Source organism: Calidris pugnax, unplaced genomic scaffold (genome assembly GCF_001431845.1).
Source record: "Calidris pugnax isolate Ruff unplaced genomic scaffold, ASM143184v1 scaffold316, whole genome shotgun sequence".
NCBI lineage: Eukaryota > Metazoa > Chordata > Aves > Charadriiformes > Scolopacidae > Calidris > Calidris pugnax.
This window is the reverse complement of record NW_015091194.1, coordinates 452,925-471,494: the sequence shown is the minus strand read 5'-3', so window position 1 is coordinate 471,494 and position 18,570 is coordinate 452,925. Positions and strand designations below refer to the sequence as shown.

Below are 18,570 nucleotides of genomic sequence, written 5' to 3'. Positions count from 1 at the left end.
TCTCCGTTCTCTGTCTCTCATGCTCAACCTTGGATGTTCCCTGTGCCATATCAGGAAATGGTGTAACAGCTGTGAGCTACTCTGTGGTGAGTTTATGTGGCAGATAAGCAACACAAATCATCCAGATAACTTTCTGGTAGATCTTGTTTCCTCTCAGAGGAAGCCACAGTCAAAGCGCGATTTGATCCACGAAGCGTAGGCACTGAAACCTAAAGTCCTCCTTCCAGACAAGCCATGGACCAAACACACACCTGCACCCGTGCCACGGTGCAGCTACAGGCCCTGGCCATGGGTCTTACCTGCCCCACGGAAACAGGGGGGCCCAGTTCGGTTTGGTGACTCCTTTCCATCACCAACACCAAGCCTCTCACACGAAAAGCATGTGCGTCTACGTTCTCGCATCCTTACGTTGACCAAGTTCGTTTGCTTGATTAAAGCATTCCACATTTATATGCGATTACTGATTCACACACAGTTAAGTTAATCTGTTGAACATCTTTTTCTTTAATGTGATTAGAACTCTAGAATCAAAAACTACGATTTTTCACATGAGAAAACACTACAGAAGTAGCACTCTTCAGAACTGAATTTGGTATAAGAGGTGGTCTCTTTCCTTCATGGAACAGCTATCAGACTGGAAGCAGAAAAGGAGACAAAAACTTCCCTGAGTTTTGTAAATGATCACAATATTGCCCAAAGAGAGAACGCGGGGCTTGTCCACTGCGTCGACCCTGTGTTTCAGTGAAGCTTAACAGCTCCATCGAGTTGAAATTCCATTTGCTGGAATTTTAACTAACTTCAGTGACGCTGAAGGAAAACTATGAAAAACGTTCACTAGCTGATTTTCGCGAGTTCTGAGGTGCCCACACACCACGTCAGCTTCAGAAGGAGACTTACTCATCAGCTCTGAAAAACAGCCCAGATGCACACTGCTTCCAGGTAAGCTGGACCAACACCTCACCGTAGGAAGCAACATTACTAAACACACACAGAAAGCAGGAAAGCCAGAAAAAGCTCTTGACTTTTTGTTTTTTTCCTAAATAAAGAGCATTTCCCCCTTCAGAAAAAGCGAACAAGAAGTTAACACCCACACATAAACCTCAAAGCCAAAGAAAGGCAAACTTTTTCAGAAACCCTGCCCCTCAGTTGGCCCAGCTACACCAGGGCTGGTTAGATCCAGGACTGGAAACAGCAATGAGACTTCCCATAGGGAAGCATGAATTTAAAACTTGAGCTTTTACCTACTCATTCTTTTATTCCCATTATCCAGTTTTCAGAAAGAAAATCACGCACCTATCACAAAGCAGGACACATACACAAAAACTGACTTGTTCACAGGAGGAAGCAGAGGAATCCCTTGTTTTCACTTAGCAATGCTTTTTAATCGTGGGCATTTTTTGTTTTTTAAAAAGTGTTTCTAAAGAACAAGCAAAATCATTAGCAGAAAAATGACCAGAAGCATTTTGACCTAAAGAGCTAAAAGAATCCAGCCATGTACATATAAAATTCGCTCGCTTGTAAGAGGAAATCAGAAGCAAGCATATAAACTACCGGATTACAATTTCAGATCCCAAGCAGGTTGATCCAAGGCATTTTTACGTTTATGACATTTCTCCAAGACTCCAGTGCCGTCTTCTCACTCCCCATCTCCTCTCAGCTGCCCTAGCTCCACGGCTTTTAGGAAGACATCATATTTGATCAGTCATCTACTCTGCTGTTTCTTAGAGCTGCGTGATTTTCATTGCTCACAATATTTATGCAAGAGGTGGCCAACCATCCTACCTCATATGATTCCCAAACCCATCAAGATTACTTTAAAAAAAAAAATCTAGTCTTGGTTGCATTGAATCTATTTTTTTAAAAAAAAGAAGCAAAACAATAGCTGCTGCTTGTCAGAACCGGACACGTGAAAGGACGTTTCATGAATGTTTTCTGGTGCACTCAGCTTCTTCAGTTATAGTTTCCCATTTTGTTCCATTCTCATGGATGTGTCAGCGGAGGATGTGCATAGTTTTAACTTGTCATCTATGAATAGTCATCCACTGATTCTCAGCTACCCGAGCAATTTCTGGATGAAAAATGAAGGGACTGAAACCTTATCGTAAGTCTCCTCAGTGCTGTAAAATCATCCTAATTCCTTCTTAGGTGACAATTCTTGCAGTTGAAATCCATAAAGATGTAACAGTAAGCACCCTCACATATGAACACTCCAATAAAACTTCACAATACTATTTGGATTAGTTCCTTTGACATAAATATGACACTCTTCAGACCCGGTGGGTATACGGATCCGTCACACAGAGGTGCCCGCTCACAAGCGAGTCTTGCGAATAAGCATCAGTCATGGATTTTCACAAAATCAAGCACAAAACAAACCAAAATTACAGCCGTCCATGCAAATAAAAGATTCAGAACTCAAAGTTCAGGATGACACAGAAAACTAATGGTGTACAAGAACGGGGGCCTCCTCCCTTTCACAGCTACCCTCAGAGATGCATGCAAATACTGTGAGCTTGCAGATTACCAATTTAGCAGTGGGTTTCATTTTGAGACCTTTTTGGAGGGGAAGTAATACACTAACAGCAATTCCCCCCAACCCACTTCCCACCGTTGCCACACAGACTTGAATTCTCAGGCTGACCAAAACCAGTATCTGCAAACAGAGAAAGAGATTATAATGAGAATTTGCCAGAGAACATCTCTATTATTTACCAACCTAGAAGTAAAACTCTGAGGTGAGCGTTCAGCCTCGGACAAACCCCTTTGCATTGTTTCATAGACCTGTGCTCTCCAGCCTACAATGGGCGTCCAACCTGCAGGCTACAGATTTAGTGTGCTTTACTGCATCTGCGTGGAGGAAGTTTCTGCAACTGTACCAATACCCGCTCTCTCTCATCAAAATCATATAGGGAGGGATAAGTCATAAAAATGTATACTTTATTTGGGAAAAGGTCGAATAATTTGTTTTTAATGACTTTAAGACAACCTACCCAGAAAAAAAAAATACCAACACGCACTCCCCCTTTCAATCTCTGGCTGCTTTTCATTTTCATCAGTAAAACAAGTTCTGCCACATGGTTCACATTTTGTCTAGATTAATCTTTATACTGTCATATTTTTTTTTAATATGATGTTAAATTATACTGCAGGGTTAAACAAAGGTATAAAAGGCCATACATACATTTGTATATACAAGAACATGCTGTATTTGACAGTTGTCTTCGCCACCCTTTCCATTTCACTTGTTACCACTGTAACTGCAAACTCTTTGCAGCAGGACCCATGTCTTTCTAGTCTTGCACATACAGTCCAAATTTGATCAGAATTTATAGAAATACAATGTCTATATGATAAGGAACTGTAATAAAAAATCCCTCACTATTCCTATTGTGTGGAAGGGCACATCTATGAAAATCAAAGGGAACATGTGAAAAGATAATTTATAAATATTTGAGAGTTGAACGTATCCTGATCAAAGGCAGTGGAAACGGAGGCTGAGCCTGAAGAATTATCTGAAGTCTGCCACACTTTAACTACCAGCTCCTAGCAGACAACTAAACTGTTATGAAAAAGCACAGAAACTGAGCTGTAATGCTAAACATATGACCTAGCACACATAGGGAGACAGCCTGATGCATTGCACTGGTTTGCTCGGAGATGATGTAACTTCACAGCAAAAACCAGATGCCAATATACGGTTTTGAAAATTTCAAGAAACCAAGAAAGCGCTCGCAAATTCAAAAGAACCCAAACATCCTAACCCAGAAGATAAGTTCTTCCAAATCAAACAACACACCCCTAATCATCTTCATGTACAGCTTGTTAGAGGTCTGTTAGCGACATACACAGCGAAAACACAAATCCTTCATTCTTAGAAAAATTTTGCAACTAAGAAAAAGCAATCTATTTTTACAATACTGCCTTTTAGTTTGTATTGATGAGTTTTTCTCGTAAGTGCAGGGCACAAAATTATTTCAGATTAGAAAGTGATTTATCCTCTTATCAGCCACGAACTTCTTTTGACCTCTGAGTTTGAGCCAAACTTGCTGCATGTGCCTGCAAACTCTCAGTGACAGGAGTTACGTGTTTCTTGTGTTATATGTTGCTAGAAGCTCCCCACTCCCCCAAAAAAGCAGCCCAGGGCTGCCACACTGAGGGCTGTGCGGATGAGTAAGGGAGGCACTCGCTGCCTCACAGAGCTTATTTATCCCTGTGCCAGGCAAAGCACGACAGGTGAACTCAGCAGGGTTTTTCAAACGGGGCAATACTCATTTTGGTACTATTGACATCTTCTGGATCTCTGAATATTAAAATTCAAGTGTATTCTCACAAATTTGGAGGAGGGGGAGGAAAATCAAGGATTGTTACTACAACGCATTATGAAGAAAAGGCAGAAAAGCATAAATATAGTTACTCTGAAGCAGAAGCAGTTACTCGCTGTTAGGGTAAGCTCTATCTTTTAAGACAGAGTCACAGGGCCAAGTACTGCAGTCTCACTTGGGCACATCTTATGAATCAATAGCTTTGTCTCAGTAAGAACCCAGGAAAGACTGCGGGACAATTTATATAATTGACTGGATCAGTAGCTACACCTGTTATTAAGATTACTTGACACAAGCGATTAAACAACTACCTGCAGTTGTTCATACCCCGCCAATATTTTGCCATTTCCCCTGATTTATCTATGATGCATGACTGCCTCAGGCTGAACATTCTGGAAACAGTACAACTTTTTCCAAGAACAAGGTTAAGAAATATTATGCTTAAAGTTCTTTGAGCTCATCCTCTGAAAAAAAAAAAAAAACAAACAACAAAAAACCCCACAAAACCACTCTGATCACTCTGATCCTCCAAGCTTCGGAGGAAGGTTTGAAATCTGGCAGCCTGGCTGTGGCTTTTGGCCCCTAGAAAAGCCTTTTGTCTCAAATGTGCCTCAAGTAAGCCCTCAGGAACTCACCATGCGAACTGCACTTCTCTGATGATGAATGCTTGCCTTTCCAAAGTTCTAATTGTGCTTTCATATAAAATCTGTGCTTTCATAAAAAAGCAAGTGTCGCATCTTGATTGCACTGTATTTCACCTCCCCGCCATTTAAAAACTATGTAGAATGGGAAACAAGACTAATCAATGAGTCTTTAAAGAAGAAAACGCAGTCAAGTTACAGATATCACCCTAGAACCTCAGTAAACCACGTGTGGATAATGCCAACACCAGCCCAGCTGTCCACACAACACAGTTGTCACCCTGGAACCGGCAACTTTGTCCAAGTAGCTCACACTCGCTGCCAACTATTAATACCATCTCATTAATTATTTCCCAGCCTTTCCTGCATTTCTCCTCAAGGCCACCCTCCCGACGGAAGGAAGCAGTTCTGCCCCCGTCGCAGGTGAGGACCCAAAGCGAAGCGTTTGCCCGTGGTTATTACACAGAACGGCTGAGCAGAAACAGGGAACTCAACCTGGCCCTGCCGGTCCTGGGCCAGCCTCATCTCCCAGAGCCGAGCCAACCCCCTGCCAGTTCACACCATCACTTCCAGAAACACCTCGCCAGCAAGTAAGAAAACACACCTCTTACCTGCCAAGTCTCCCAGTTTAAATTCTCAACTCCTCCTCTTTTTATTTTCTTCTGCTTCCAACACTGAAGGCAGAGAGGGGAAAGAAAAGAGAAAAAAAAAAAAAAACAACATATCAAAGGAAGAGCCACAATTGTCTTATTCAAAACATTTTTCATATTCACTACAACATTTTATCCTAAGCAAAAAATCTCAAAGAAATAAGTAGGGTATCTCCATTAATTTTTCCACAAAACTCAGGTCAGGCCTTCAGCAAAGCTCTCCATAAAATATGAGACGCTGAACCTGACAGCAAGACCTGAGGCATGAGGAGAAAAGGGGGATCTCGTTAAAGGAAAACTAAACGGAGGGAAGCAGTGGGTATATAGGAAAAGATGGGGATTAGGATCCCGCTAGAGCAAGGGGCTTATTCACAGAACTGCAGGAACACATGTAACTTCAGTTAATTAGAAGTCTCTACTCAGATGGACACAAACTCACACAGGAACCTTCAGGGTCTTCAGAGGAGAAAAAAGGAGAGAGGGGCAAGTGGGCAACTGAGCCACAGTCAGCTGGAATCAATAGAAAGGCTGACAGCAATTTCAGCGGGCTTTGGATCAAACCCAAAGCAGCAGAAGAAAAAGAAGATGCAGCAGGAACAGGGAGAATAAATGAGAGAGTAGATTAATAACTCCAAGAAGTATTATTAATACAATCTAGGAACAGCCAGGGAATCGCAAGAGGAAGGTCAGATTCTGCTCTTCAGGCTCATAAATGCTGCCTTGCTCCATCAAAATCAATGGAGTAGCTTTAGATTTACATCAGCGTAACTAAGAACAAAATCAAATTAAGGAGTACAGAGTAACTGGAGAAAAACCAAGCATTATTGAGCGTTCCAACACTGGGAGGCACTCAGATACTATAGTGCTGAAGGCCATGTTAGTAGATTGATTAAATGATTGATCCATCAGTAGGAGATTTATCCAATATGGGGAGGGAACAGAGAGCTCTAAGTCAAGACTACTACTCAGCTATTATTTATATTTTCTGTACACTATAAACATGCAAAGGACATGCTTTAAAGCATTTGCAGTAACAATAATTCCCAATTATTTCCCACCCTTGTGATTAGCTCTAACCTATTTCTTTACCATTTTGAAGGTGTTTTGTAAAATTATTTTTAAAAAAGTTTTCCTAACAAAATCCCGGACTTTCATGTTCTCATTTGGATCATCGTTCCTTCTTCGAGTCTTACAGATGGATACCAAACAGCACAAAAACTAAACCCAGAGCCATTTCTACTAGGAGACACGCACTATTTTTCTTGGATGAACAACAGAGACTTTTTCTACACTTCATTGCTAGGCTCATCGTGAGTTTTGTATATGACAGTGTGAAAGTAGCAGTTTCTTTTCAACAGTTTCATGCTCCCACCAACACAGACTAGTTTCTTTCAGACACCTACTTTCGCTAATGCGGCGCCTTTCCTTATGTCATGTCCACACTGCCTCTCTTCTAAAACCACAAACTTAAAAAATAAAATAAAATTAAACCTCTGACTTGAGTTAATCTTTCTTACCTTTTATTTACTTATTTCCTTCTAAAATCACTGCAATTATCACATTGTACCTAAGACCTTACCACTGGGATTTCAAATGACTTGAACACTATCTGGTTTTATTACAAATAAAAAAATCATTCCATTCAGTGTGCCTTTCATTTCCATGTTTAGTCCACAAAATCCACCCATTTCTAACGATACCTGCAACGAAGCTAGTAACATTTTGTGACATCTCTGTCACCCACATATGCGTGCATTTTTTCACTTTTTAGGAGATGGCCTACAGGCACAAAGAGAAGGCTTCTACTAGTATCCTGGAGAAATGTATTTAATCTCAGACTGTAGAGATTTATATTTAAATAAGTGGAACGTAAGGTTGTGTGTAGTTCCTGCTCCCACAGGTAGACTTTGATTAATAATTGCAAGTTCAGTCCTTAAATTCCAATTAATAGCCAGACCATTAAAAGAAAAAAAAAAAGGCAGAAAGCAGGCTTACAGTTTTTTAAGTTCATAAAAGACATAATAGTTGTAAAAAGTTTCTTTAAAGGGGAATACTGATTTCCTTTCAGAGAAGATGATGTCCTCGGCTGGATTATTTTCTAAGAAGATCTATCCAGACTTTTCAAAATGTAAGGCAACTTCAACCAGAACAAGAGGGAGATTTCCTACAATGCTGCGTAGTAGTAAGCAGAAAGCTGCACCTTCTCATCTAGAAGGGGAATTGGTATTTCATATCTGTGCATTTACAACAGAGTTGTATTGAACGTAGTACAACACACACAACATTTTCCAGCTTCACATTTTCATCTTAGTTTGTGTATCACTGATGAGTGAACAGGCTCAGGTACTATTGCAAGGTCTAACGATCACAAGTGACATTATTATTATTATTCTGTGTCAACCTATTCTTAAATACTGTTTCAGAAATAACGTTTTTATAGTGCTTCCCTGGGAGTTACATGCATTTTGATTATTTTAATTAGTGAGTTGCTTAGTGCCATGGTTTAGTGATGGTTTTTTATCAGAGTTAGGTTGATGGTTGGACTAGATCTTAAAGGTCCCGTGCAACCTAGAAAATTCTGTGATTACCAACACTTGGCTGCAGTAGGACCAGAAGGGTATGATCCAAAACAGTGATGGAGGGAACTTTAGAAAGTTCTACCTGGATATTTATTTGAGCACGTTTGCTCAACTTTACTCAGAGATTAGGCTCTTAACCCTACAAATTTATTGCAGATTACAGGTTGGTAACATACCTACCTTCAGTTCATGTACCTATGATCAAAAATTAGAGCTGTCTTGGGCGTAACAGCATTCAAACTTGCTAATTATCATCCGCTGCATAGAGGAAATGGAGCAGAAAACCTCTCTTTAAATCACCATTTCCCTTTCTTCCAATTCCCCAAAATAAACAAATTAAAGACATTGTGAAAGGTTTACAGTAAGACCCATGCAAAATTTTCACCACAAAATGTAAAAATCCCTCATGCTTCATTACAAATCTGAAAAACAAGACAGGATCAGCAAACAACTTTCACACACTGGTTAAGAGTGTTAAAACAGAAACTAAAGACAAGCTCTAAGATTGAGAAAGAATAATGATTTTAAGAAGAAATTGTTTGAAGTAGAGTGTTTTCATATTTTGCAGCCAGAAGTCAGGGAAAATGAATAGTTTCAGAAACTGAAAACCACCTTGATGGGCAAGAACTCTTGCAAACCAGTAAAAAAAAAGTCATTTACATACCCTCTCAGACACCCCCAAACTTATCTTTAATAGCAGTATATCTTTACTTCAGGCGCAAACAAACAACGTGTTTTAACACTTGAAAAAACTTTATAATTCAAGAGGATTTCAGGGAAGTCTTTCAGAATTAAGCTAGAATTTATTATACACTGGAAAAGAAACATCACGAAACAAACCACCTATATTAACCATCTACAAAGATAGCAACTGGCTTCCTGGCTCTATTTTTGTGGACTTTACTCTGAAAGTAGCCTCATCATTTCAGTGATGCCCCTCCCAAACAATACTGGTATTCTACTTTTTTCGTGTTTTGCAAGTCCTAGATAATGAGTTCTCAAAGGCAGGGATTGACGTCGCACGACTTGTCCATGAAGTGTCCATGACCTGCAGCAGGTCTCCAGTTCCCATCCCCAGTTCCAGGTACTGTTACCCGAGATACTACAGTAGAACACTTTAACATCCCTGGAGCTTTCATCTTTTTCTTTGACACTGACAATATGCATTTAAGGAAAGAAAGTACAAAGCTGTTCACTTAAAATTATAGAATCATTTAGGTCGGAAAAGACCCTTAAGGTTAACGGTTGGACTCAATGATCTAACATTACTAAGTTTACCACTAAACCATGTCCCCAAGTGCCACATATACACATCTTTTAAATAATTCCAGGCACGGTGACTCAACCACTTCTCTGGGCAGCCCATTCCAATGCCTGACATCTGTTTCAGTGAAGAAATTTGAACTTGAATCTAACAAAAGACTGGAAGAGGCAGCTTGAGAGGAATAAACTGCTCTGTTCACTTCAGTCAGGTGTTTACATCGATAACCCATGAATGACCACAACAGGGTTGAAGTTTAAGGTATTTTAAGGCTTACTTATGAAAAAAGATTGGGTTTTACAAAGCACTATATGACTTCCCACTCTGACCTTGTAGGCATGTGGCATTTGAAAGATAACCTGCTTACCCTCCTCCCATCTAACAAGGACCCAACACAGTTCAACTGCCTGAAGAAGAGAAGGATGAATTCATGCGGCCCGAGTGCAAAAACAACATCCAACTTAAGCAACTTGCATGAGTGGAGCTGAATTTGTAGGCAACCTCAGAAGGGTATTTACACACTTTTCTACCCTCCTCTGCTCTCACTGCAATACTTGTACAGAAAATTTCTTAAATCAGATATGGCAGAACCACTAATAATCCATTTGCACTCTGGGTGAGCTTGGCTAATGAATTCAAATGAGAGCAGAAGCAAGCCACAGACTGCCAGATTTTTAATATCCTCATATTTTCTAGTAATGGTGTAATTGTAATTAATGTTTACTTTGTTGTGTATTTTATTGTTGAGTCTTTAAAGTCCTCTGGGATCCCTTTGGGATATACAGCACTATATAAATGTAAGTTGTTATTATCAAATAACAATCACTGGCCATTTAAATTATACAATAGCTACCTGATTATACTTAACCAAGTTAAAGGTCTAATAAAAAATGATTATATGTAATCTAAATTAAAGATATTTTTCCCCAGTTCAAAGAATCCAAAGTTCTTTGCACTGAGTATGCAAGTGCCCTGCAACACCTGGGACTTGATCCTGGAATACTGAAATCAGACAGGATTTTTGCTGCTGCTTTCAATGGAGAGGGGATAAGACACGTGGCAAAGAGTTAAACATCTTGAATATTCTATCCTTCTGATGCAGCAAAATTAAGATTTATTTTGTTTCCCAAAATCACTCGATAGGGTCTTCATCCTTACCTCCAGTATTCATCCTGAAGCGTTTATAACAGTCATTTTGGCTTTATCACCAGTTACGTATACGCTGCATGTCTGAGAAATTATTTCAACGTTGTAGAGGTCCCTGAGCTCAACTTGGTGTTGGTGCTGCCAATTGGGTGCGTTGTGAAACATGAAAGCAACAACTGCCCCTTCCTCTCTGCGGTCAGAAGTCCTATCTTCCTCCTCTTTTATAATACATTCACGGGGACAGAGCCTCCAAAATATCTACCCTTAGTCTCGCACATGAAGCAGTCCATGCAACCATGAGAGATATTTTAGTGTGCAGTAGATTCTGGAAGTGCTGCTGTCAGACAAACTTCAAAACCCCCCAAAATCACACAATTAGTGATGAGGTACAATGACATTTTATACACAAACTCTCACGGAGATTATTTGCTCGGCTTTGAACTGCGAGAAACCACATCTTCAAGCTTTGAATCCACTGGGGCAAGAACTAATTTAGCTGAAAGTCTAACAGATGAAAACACGACTCCAGGACTTAAGGTTAGAGAAAGCCTCGCTTTTGCTCTCTCCTAATAAATACCATGAGCCTGGGGGAGGGCGGGGGTGCAGGCGGAAACACGTCTTTTTCTGGCTGACCTCTGCCAAACCATTTCCCTTGCTTCAGGTTTCCCATCGGTGGAACGGGGGCGATGGCATTAACCTCGGTACTGATGAACAACGCTGTTGATGGGTCGACGTTATATTTCAATGATAACAGATCATCTTGTGGACCTTTTAGTATCAATTAAAAAAAATAAATATAAAATTCATTCCAGAGTCAATGGCCTGTTGGCAAGTGATGACCAACCCAACTTAAATTCAACCGCACAGGTTAAGAACACAGTCGGCCCAGGATGCCTCCGGCAGAGACGGACAGACTGCCTTCTGGGTCATAAAGACCTAACAGGGGCTGAAACATTTTTGCCAAAAAACATCTCTGTGCTGACTACAAAGGCAGGCTCAGATGACAATGTTAAAAATCCGGTGACCTCAGAGAAGCGCGTAATGTTAGTTAAGATGAATTTGGAGCCGCAAGCTTGTTTTTAATCAGTTCTGGATTCTTCTGACATTTTCTTTGAAAAGATAAATAAATGTCTAAGGTTTGATTCGAACTTCCCTCCTTTTCTTGGTTCCTTCCCAAAATATTTTTTTTTAATTGAGAAATTACAGTGGGTTGATTTTTCTGTGAAAAATTAAAAAAAGAATACCTTCAGCAAATAACTTCAACAATTTCCCCCACTGTAAGTACAAATATTTTGTTTCAAAATTGTTAACTTCAAAACAAAAGTGTTCAATCTTCATGTAATAATTGTCCGCTTTCATTTTAAATGAAGATAATTGAAGTGAGAAAAGACCGCGTATCTTTGAGTATTGGACGTTATTTCTATAGGATCACACCAGCTGAAGATCCCTCTCTCCAGCAATGCAAATAACAACACTACGATACGCCATAGACCTTTCACAGATACTTAATGACTTCGGTGGCACTCGGCCAGTTTCCACCAGCTGAGAATCCGGGACAGAAGCCCCAGCTGAAACCAGGGCTCCCTTGTAGGAACCTCTCTATACATGCAATGGAAGAGACAGCCCTGGCAATATGGTTTGTAATTTCAAAGGACAGCATAACCAAAAGATGAGAAGGAGAGATTATTATTGAAGGAGAGATTATTATTAAAGGGAGCGTAAGCATCTATCGCAAAGTGACAAAGATGTGGGGAAAAGCAAGGCATGGATTTCTTGAGTTCTGAGCCCCCAAATAACACATCCTTTCTTAAAGCCATTTCACACAGTCAGGTTGGAAATAAAAACTTAATAAATTAAAAAGAAGCAATAGTTTTTTTTAGGTAGAGTAGTCACCCATCAAAACTTCCCATATATTAGCTAACTTTGATTTTAAAGCGTTACCCATTGATCTTTCCTGCTTGCTGGAGCATGCTGTCAGTGGGGTTCTTCAGCTGCAGAAGGTGGTGGATGATCATACTCGCGCGCACTCACAGCTCTTCCCTGCCAGTCCTCCATCAGCACCGAGACTGCCTGAGCCACCACAAAGTGCTGCCTTTTGTTTGACACACGTCTGTCTCTAACGTGTCAGCAGAAGAGCACGGGGTGCCATCCATCAGTCAAGCCACAATACAGCCTGACACTCCGGTTAGCGGGAAGGAGTCGCAGGGCTAAGCCAGGGATGCTCTCTTGAGGTGGGAAAAGGATCTGGGAGGTGCGGGGAGGAAAGGAGAGAAGGGCGGAGGTGGTACAAGATCCATATTGTTGTTTCAGTGGAAGGACACAGCGTGTCATAACGAATTACCGTTAATTTGCACCAGCGGTACAGTTAGACTGAGACCGGCAAGCAACGATGACAAACAGCACTTGCAAGATCACATAATGAGGGGGCAAGGCTGCTTCACTGGAGCCGCTTCACTCAATTAGTGGACAAGGCTTTTAATGCTGCTATGCACAACCAAAGCAATTTTGATTACTTAGAGCTAAGTCTCCATTTAGAGTGAGTCAGAAGCTGAAACAGTTTTTTTTTTTCTTTTAATATAATTTATCTACAGAGTATTCGAATGGTAATAAGCTATCTGAAAGCTAGACACATTAGCCTCTGTTTGTGCCTAAGTAATGTTGAAATATACTATTTGAACTTATTTCCAAAAGTATCTATTCTAGCAAAGAAAACCGATAAAAAAGATAGCAAGTCATCAATACTACACCAAAAGTGAGGGCCAAATTTTTGCTCTTATTTGCTGTGATTTAACTCTGAAACTTTGGAAGGGGATTTTGGTAGAACAGCAAGAGTACCCTGACAGTACACTTAGAGCAGTAGCACGCTTTGCTCACATCCTCTTCTGCTAGGTTTACAATTCGTGATTTGATTGTTTCTGTTAGCCAAAGACCAAAATTACATTACCTACTAAGTAGTATATAAAATTTTCTTTGTTCATTTGTTTAATGAGGTGCTTGATGTTTAGGAAGTGCGATTCGATCCTAAGAAACTCACAAAACCTGAGCAAGTCTCTGACTGTTAATTAAATGTTTCTGAGTTATTTCTGCTAGCTTAGATCCAAACCTTAGTTTCCACCGGTGAAAGTGGAGTTATACAAATAACTGTAGCTTAAGGATACTTTTGCTGAGCAAAAGAAGGTGCTGCCAGCAGTTTAAAAGTCAATTCTGTGGTCTAGATGCTGCTGCCAAACTCTCCTTACCATTGTGTCTTAGGGATTAGAGTATTCACCAAGATCAGGAGGACCAGAATTCAAATTAAACAAGATTCAGAGCAAGGATCTGTGCGTACACTGTATCCTAATAGCTGCTCTAAGCAGTGCTACATTAAGATCTACTTACCAGCCTTTCCAGTTGAAGCTCTGCACAAGCACTTATGTATTCCTTGGCATAGGGAGTAGTTAGTTACCTGGTTTCACAGGCATCAGCCTGATCACAAACCTACAGAATTATTCTATTTCTATATTCCATGAACATGTATGCATGACCATATGCATATATAGCCTAAGAAGGAATCTGAGAAGAGAAAAAATTGTGTTCAAGACCTTTCTTTCATTTAGGAGGAAAGAAAATAAGAATGTGGATCTCCTACGTGCCCGTGAGATGTCCTCATCACTAGGCTCTATAGGTACCGAGTCTTCTTAGAAATCCCAAGAAATCAAAATGCTTTGTTTCATATGTACTGAAAGGAATCATTTTGATGTTCAGATTTTATTTTGGCTGGAATTACTTATCAAATTTAACCCAAATTTCTGAAGAACCTCAGCTGCTTAGAAACTGAATTTTTAGATGCATAAATTTGTTTCTGTGGGGAAAAAAAAAAACAAACCTCTACCTAAATATGCAACATTTCAGTACTTCATCAGGATTTCTTACAAGTGGGTGGAGGAGACTGGGGGGGGGTGGGGCACAGTTGAGAGAAAGAGATTCCTTATCAAAGAATCAAGAGAGGTTGTTTACCATCCACACTTCTCCCCATGCACGATCTAGCACAAAGCTGGATTTTTCCACTGGCCTGTGAAGCACCCAGTACTGCCCAGTTACTGTGGCAGGGTACCCACACCAACAGACCAAACGCCTGGTGCACTAAGGGCACAGAGCAAATACAGGCTTTGCCTAAAGCACAGAACCAGGAACATTTTAAACCGCTTCATTTCTTAGCTCCAGTACAGCTATGTATGTATAATTTATTTAAGATTTGACTCGGCAGGGTAGCCGCATGCAATCAGCATATTGTTTTTGTGAAGGTTCCCCCCTATTGCCCCTTAGATAGATTTTAACTGTCAGTATATTGGCCTTTTGAATTTTTGTTTTCATAGTACCATAAGCTATTTGAACATACATTATTATGTACTAATCATTGCTTGTCCAATTTTTTTGAGTCTTACAGGCGACAGCAGAGAACAAGAAATGCTATTTAGTTAGAACTTCAAAGCAATGTTTCGTTATCATCCGAACTGGGGCTCTTTTATGCCTCTCTCACTATTTGGTTTTAAAAGTGAAAGGAAACCAGTTGCTTAAATTTGTTCTTTTAAATTTCCACCCACCTCCTCCTGCTCTCAAAGGAGGAGCTTTATGATAATAGATAGGCTGATCTTGAGATCAATCACAGATAGAGATATATTTACTGTCCTCAGATAGTCACAGTATTGCTTACATTCACATGAATTAAAGATTGCCTAAATCCTGCCTCTGAACATTTCCAAACTTTAAAAAGATAGAGATCTATATTTGAATTTCATATCCATCTCGTATCTCTATAGTGAGATGAACAAAAATACCCGATTCAATCACACCTGAACTCCATAAAAATCAGATCTTTCAAGATTTGATGTCATCCTGTGGACTTGTGTACATAACGAACCTGCCCTAGAAATCTTACACAGAACAGCTTCATTCCACAATTATCCTTATTCCTTTTCAGGAGTGCCTTTGTATGGTTTAGCTTTGCTTTTGAAGTGGATTAAAGCTAGACTCCAGATGGCATTTTTAGTGGTGAAGCAAAGGGCCCACAACAGGAACTAGTGCAGAAGAGTATTGTGCTTCAATGCATGGCCAAGCTTGTTCAACAATGACCCAAGACAGGGTAAGCCTGAATAATATGCTTGGGTTAAAAAAAAGATGCTGGCTGCTTGATGAAAAAAAATAAAAATAATTATAATGAAAAATTTGATGGTTTACATTGTACAAAAGGTCATATTACTGTAGAAATTCCAAATGGTTCCTTTATAAATTACAAACCACAGATTGGCCACATTCTGTATCTCTAAGCTTAAATCCCAGATTTGAAAATCCCAATGCTACAGGTGCAGGGGTGACACCATCTTAGAGAGGACAAGCAGGATTGGTGTGAGGGACCTCCACTTTCCATATAAAGGCTCTCCATCCATTACTGGCAGTCCTGGTTACTCCTTCTCTCTCAGCCTCTCAGCTCTTCCCCATGTCTTTTTGACCAAACAGTCCAAACCAAACAAGCTTTTGTTAAAATCCACTTAGTTCCATGCAGAGATAAAGAAAATAAACTCCTCCAAACAAGATTTTAAAAAAGCAAATCAACAATATCTTTGACATTTAACTAAAAAAATACCAAAAAAAACCCCCAACCCACCTATTTTGAACTTTCACACATTGGGAAAAGTTCATCCAGGTGGAGCAATTGGTAGTGGAGCAGAGAACAAGAAACTGAAAAGGTTAAGGTTTTTCTACATGAAAATGGTAACTCAAATACACACTCAGGGGGACAGTCATACATATGTTTTTGAACTAAAACTCTAACCTGGCATGATTAATTTTGGCCTTAGTTTTGTCAAAATATTGGAGTCCATATGGCACAAAGCAAATAATTTTACATTTTTATTTTAAACCCCTATGTGTTTTTCTTGTCTATTCCCTTCTCTTCCACCACACACACACTGGCAGCCGCTACCAAGACGCCAAATGCCAAATCAACCCTGCAAGCTGGCTGGCACAAGCGCTCTACAATACTGGCACAGGCTTCCTTTTGCAGGGGGATTCTCTCTGAAACCCCGTGGCACATCCGAGCATCCCTGCTTAGCAGCTGAGGACCCTGCTTATCCCAGTCACGTCAGCAACAGGGTGCCTCGACCGCGAACGCGCTCCCCGTTTAATTACGCTTAAATCAAATAAAACGACAGCACTTCGCATCCCGGCGCATCGATTCCCCCTCCTGCCCCAAAGAATCAGTCAGTGCTTTACAGTACCTTTGTACCCAGCAATGGAGAAGTATTGCTGCTACGGAAAGAAAGGTTGCAAATTGTTGAGCAAAAGGAAAAAAAATACAAACAAACAGAGAAAAAGAGACATCATTCACCTGATCTGAGCAAACTCCCACACCTACGGTTGGCCCCACAGAACATCGATGCCTAACTGGAGCTAAATCATCTCTTGACCTTCACCTCTTGACCATAAAACCTCTGGTGAGCTGGAGGGAAACCAGGAAAATAAAAGGCTGTGCTGACCCTGTCAGGATTCAAACTAGTATTCGATGCTCAAATACTAAATCATTCCATTTGCTGCCCTTCCTATTTCGTTTTCTGGGTTTTTTTTCCCCCTATTCATGTTGTTCTAACCCATGGCACGATTTTTATTTATTTTTATTTATACATATATATTTAAAGATTTTAGTTAGATATTCATTTAGAGTATAAGACCCACAGGCTCCTTAAATAAGCAAACAAGTAATCCTATTTTTAGACGAAGCCCCAGAATGAGCATTGGAAAGTCAAGCACACTGTACTGAACCAAGGGCGCATATACCTTTTAGTTCATTTTCCACACTTGTCCATTCAGTTCGTGGCCAGGGGTGAATCCCACCTCCCGGTGGGGGACACATCCTCTGCAGCTACAGGAACACAGGAACCGTGCCCAGGATCTTCAAGACAGCCCTGAGTGCAAGATCAAAATAGTGCCCCCCTTTTTCACTCGTAGAAGAAAATAGTGAATCCCTCTTCTGTGACAGCCTGGATTAGAATCATCTAGAATCATAGAATCATCTAAGTTGGAAGGGACCTCCAAGATCATCTAGTCCAACCACGTTTTGAGGGAGTTTTGGAGCATTTCTGAGGAAGATCCGTTTCTTGGGCTGCATTGCGGTGCAGTGCACGGGCCAGAGGAGCCTCTAGGGGGATGCTGTGCAGCCACAGCTGTTCAGAGGTCCTCACATCAGCCCAACATCTGCAAAGGGAGAACAAGCCCACACACTGCTGTCCCCTTGAGATGCGGGGAGGAGCCCAGAGGACCAGGTGAACATACCAGCAGTAGCCCACAGGAGCTCCCTTAGCTGTGGAAATGGCCTGCAAAGTCTGATACTACCTGGAGCTCCCAAGGTGCTGGAGGGTTCCTGCCAGGGTATACCACCTTGCACAGCTCAACAGAGAACTGACCAAGGAACAGGTAAGGAACAATCAATGATTTGGTTACTCCCTGCCACAGTATAATGGTCAACTGAGACCACTCAGTTGCAACACAGCTAAAAAAAACTTTCACAGAATCACACAGGGTTGGAAGGGACCTCTGGAGATCATCTAGTCCAACCCCCTGCCAAAGTAGGTCCACCCAGAGCAGGTTGCACAGGAACGTGTCCAGGCAGGTTTGGAATGTCTCCAGAGAAGGAGACTCCACCACCTCCCTGGGCAGCCTCTTCCAGGGCTCTGCCACCCTCACAGCAAAGAAGTTCCTCCTCATCTTTAGGTGGAACTTCTTATATTCAAGTTTGTGCCCATTTCCTCTTATCCTATCCTTGGGCACCACTGAAAAGAAAAAAGACCGGCCCCATCCTCTTGACACCCTCCCTTTAAGTATTTAGAAGCACTGATCATATCCCCCCTCAGCCTTCTCTTCTCCAGACTAAACAGACCCAAGTCCCTCAGCCTCTCCTCATAAGAGAGATGCTCCAGGCCCCTCATCATCTCTGTA

General features: G+C 40.9%; 1 protein-coding gene across 2 annotated transcripts in view; it reads right to left on the bottom strand.

Moving 5' to 3' along the window:
• Positions 1-18,570, bottom strand: part of SOX5 (SRY-box 5) — a 673,706-nt gene that overhangs the window by 471,751 nt on the left and 183,385 nt on the right. For both annotated transcript variants that reach the window (XM_014959575.1, XM_014959577.1), the window contains exon 3: positions 5,575-5,637. The gene's annotated coding sequence lies outside the window, so the exon portion shown is untranslated. The remainder of the gene's footprint in view (positions 1-5,574; positions 5,638-18,570) is intronic.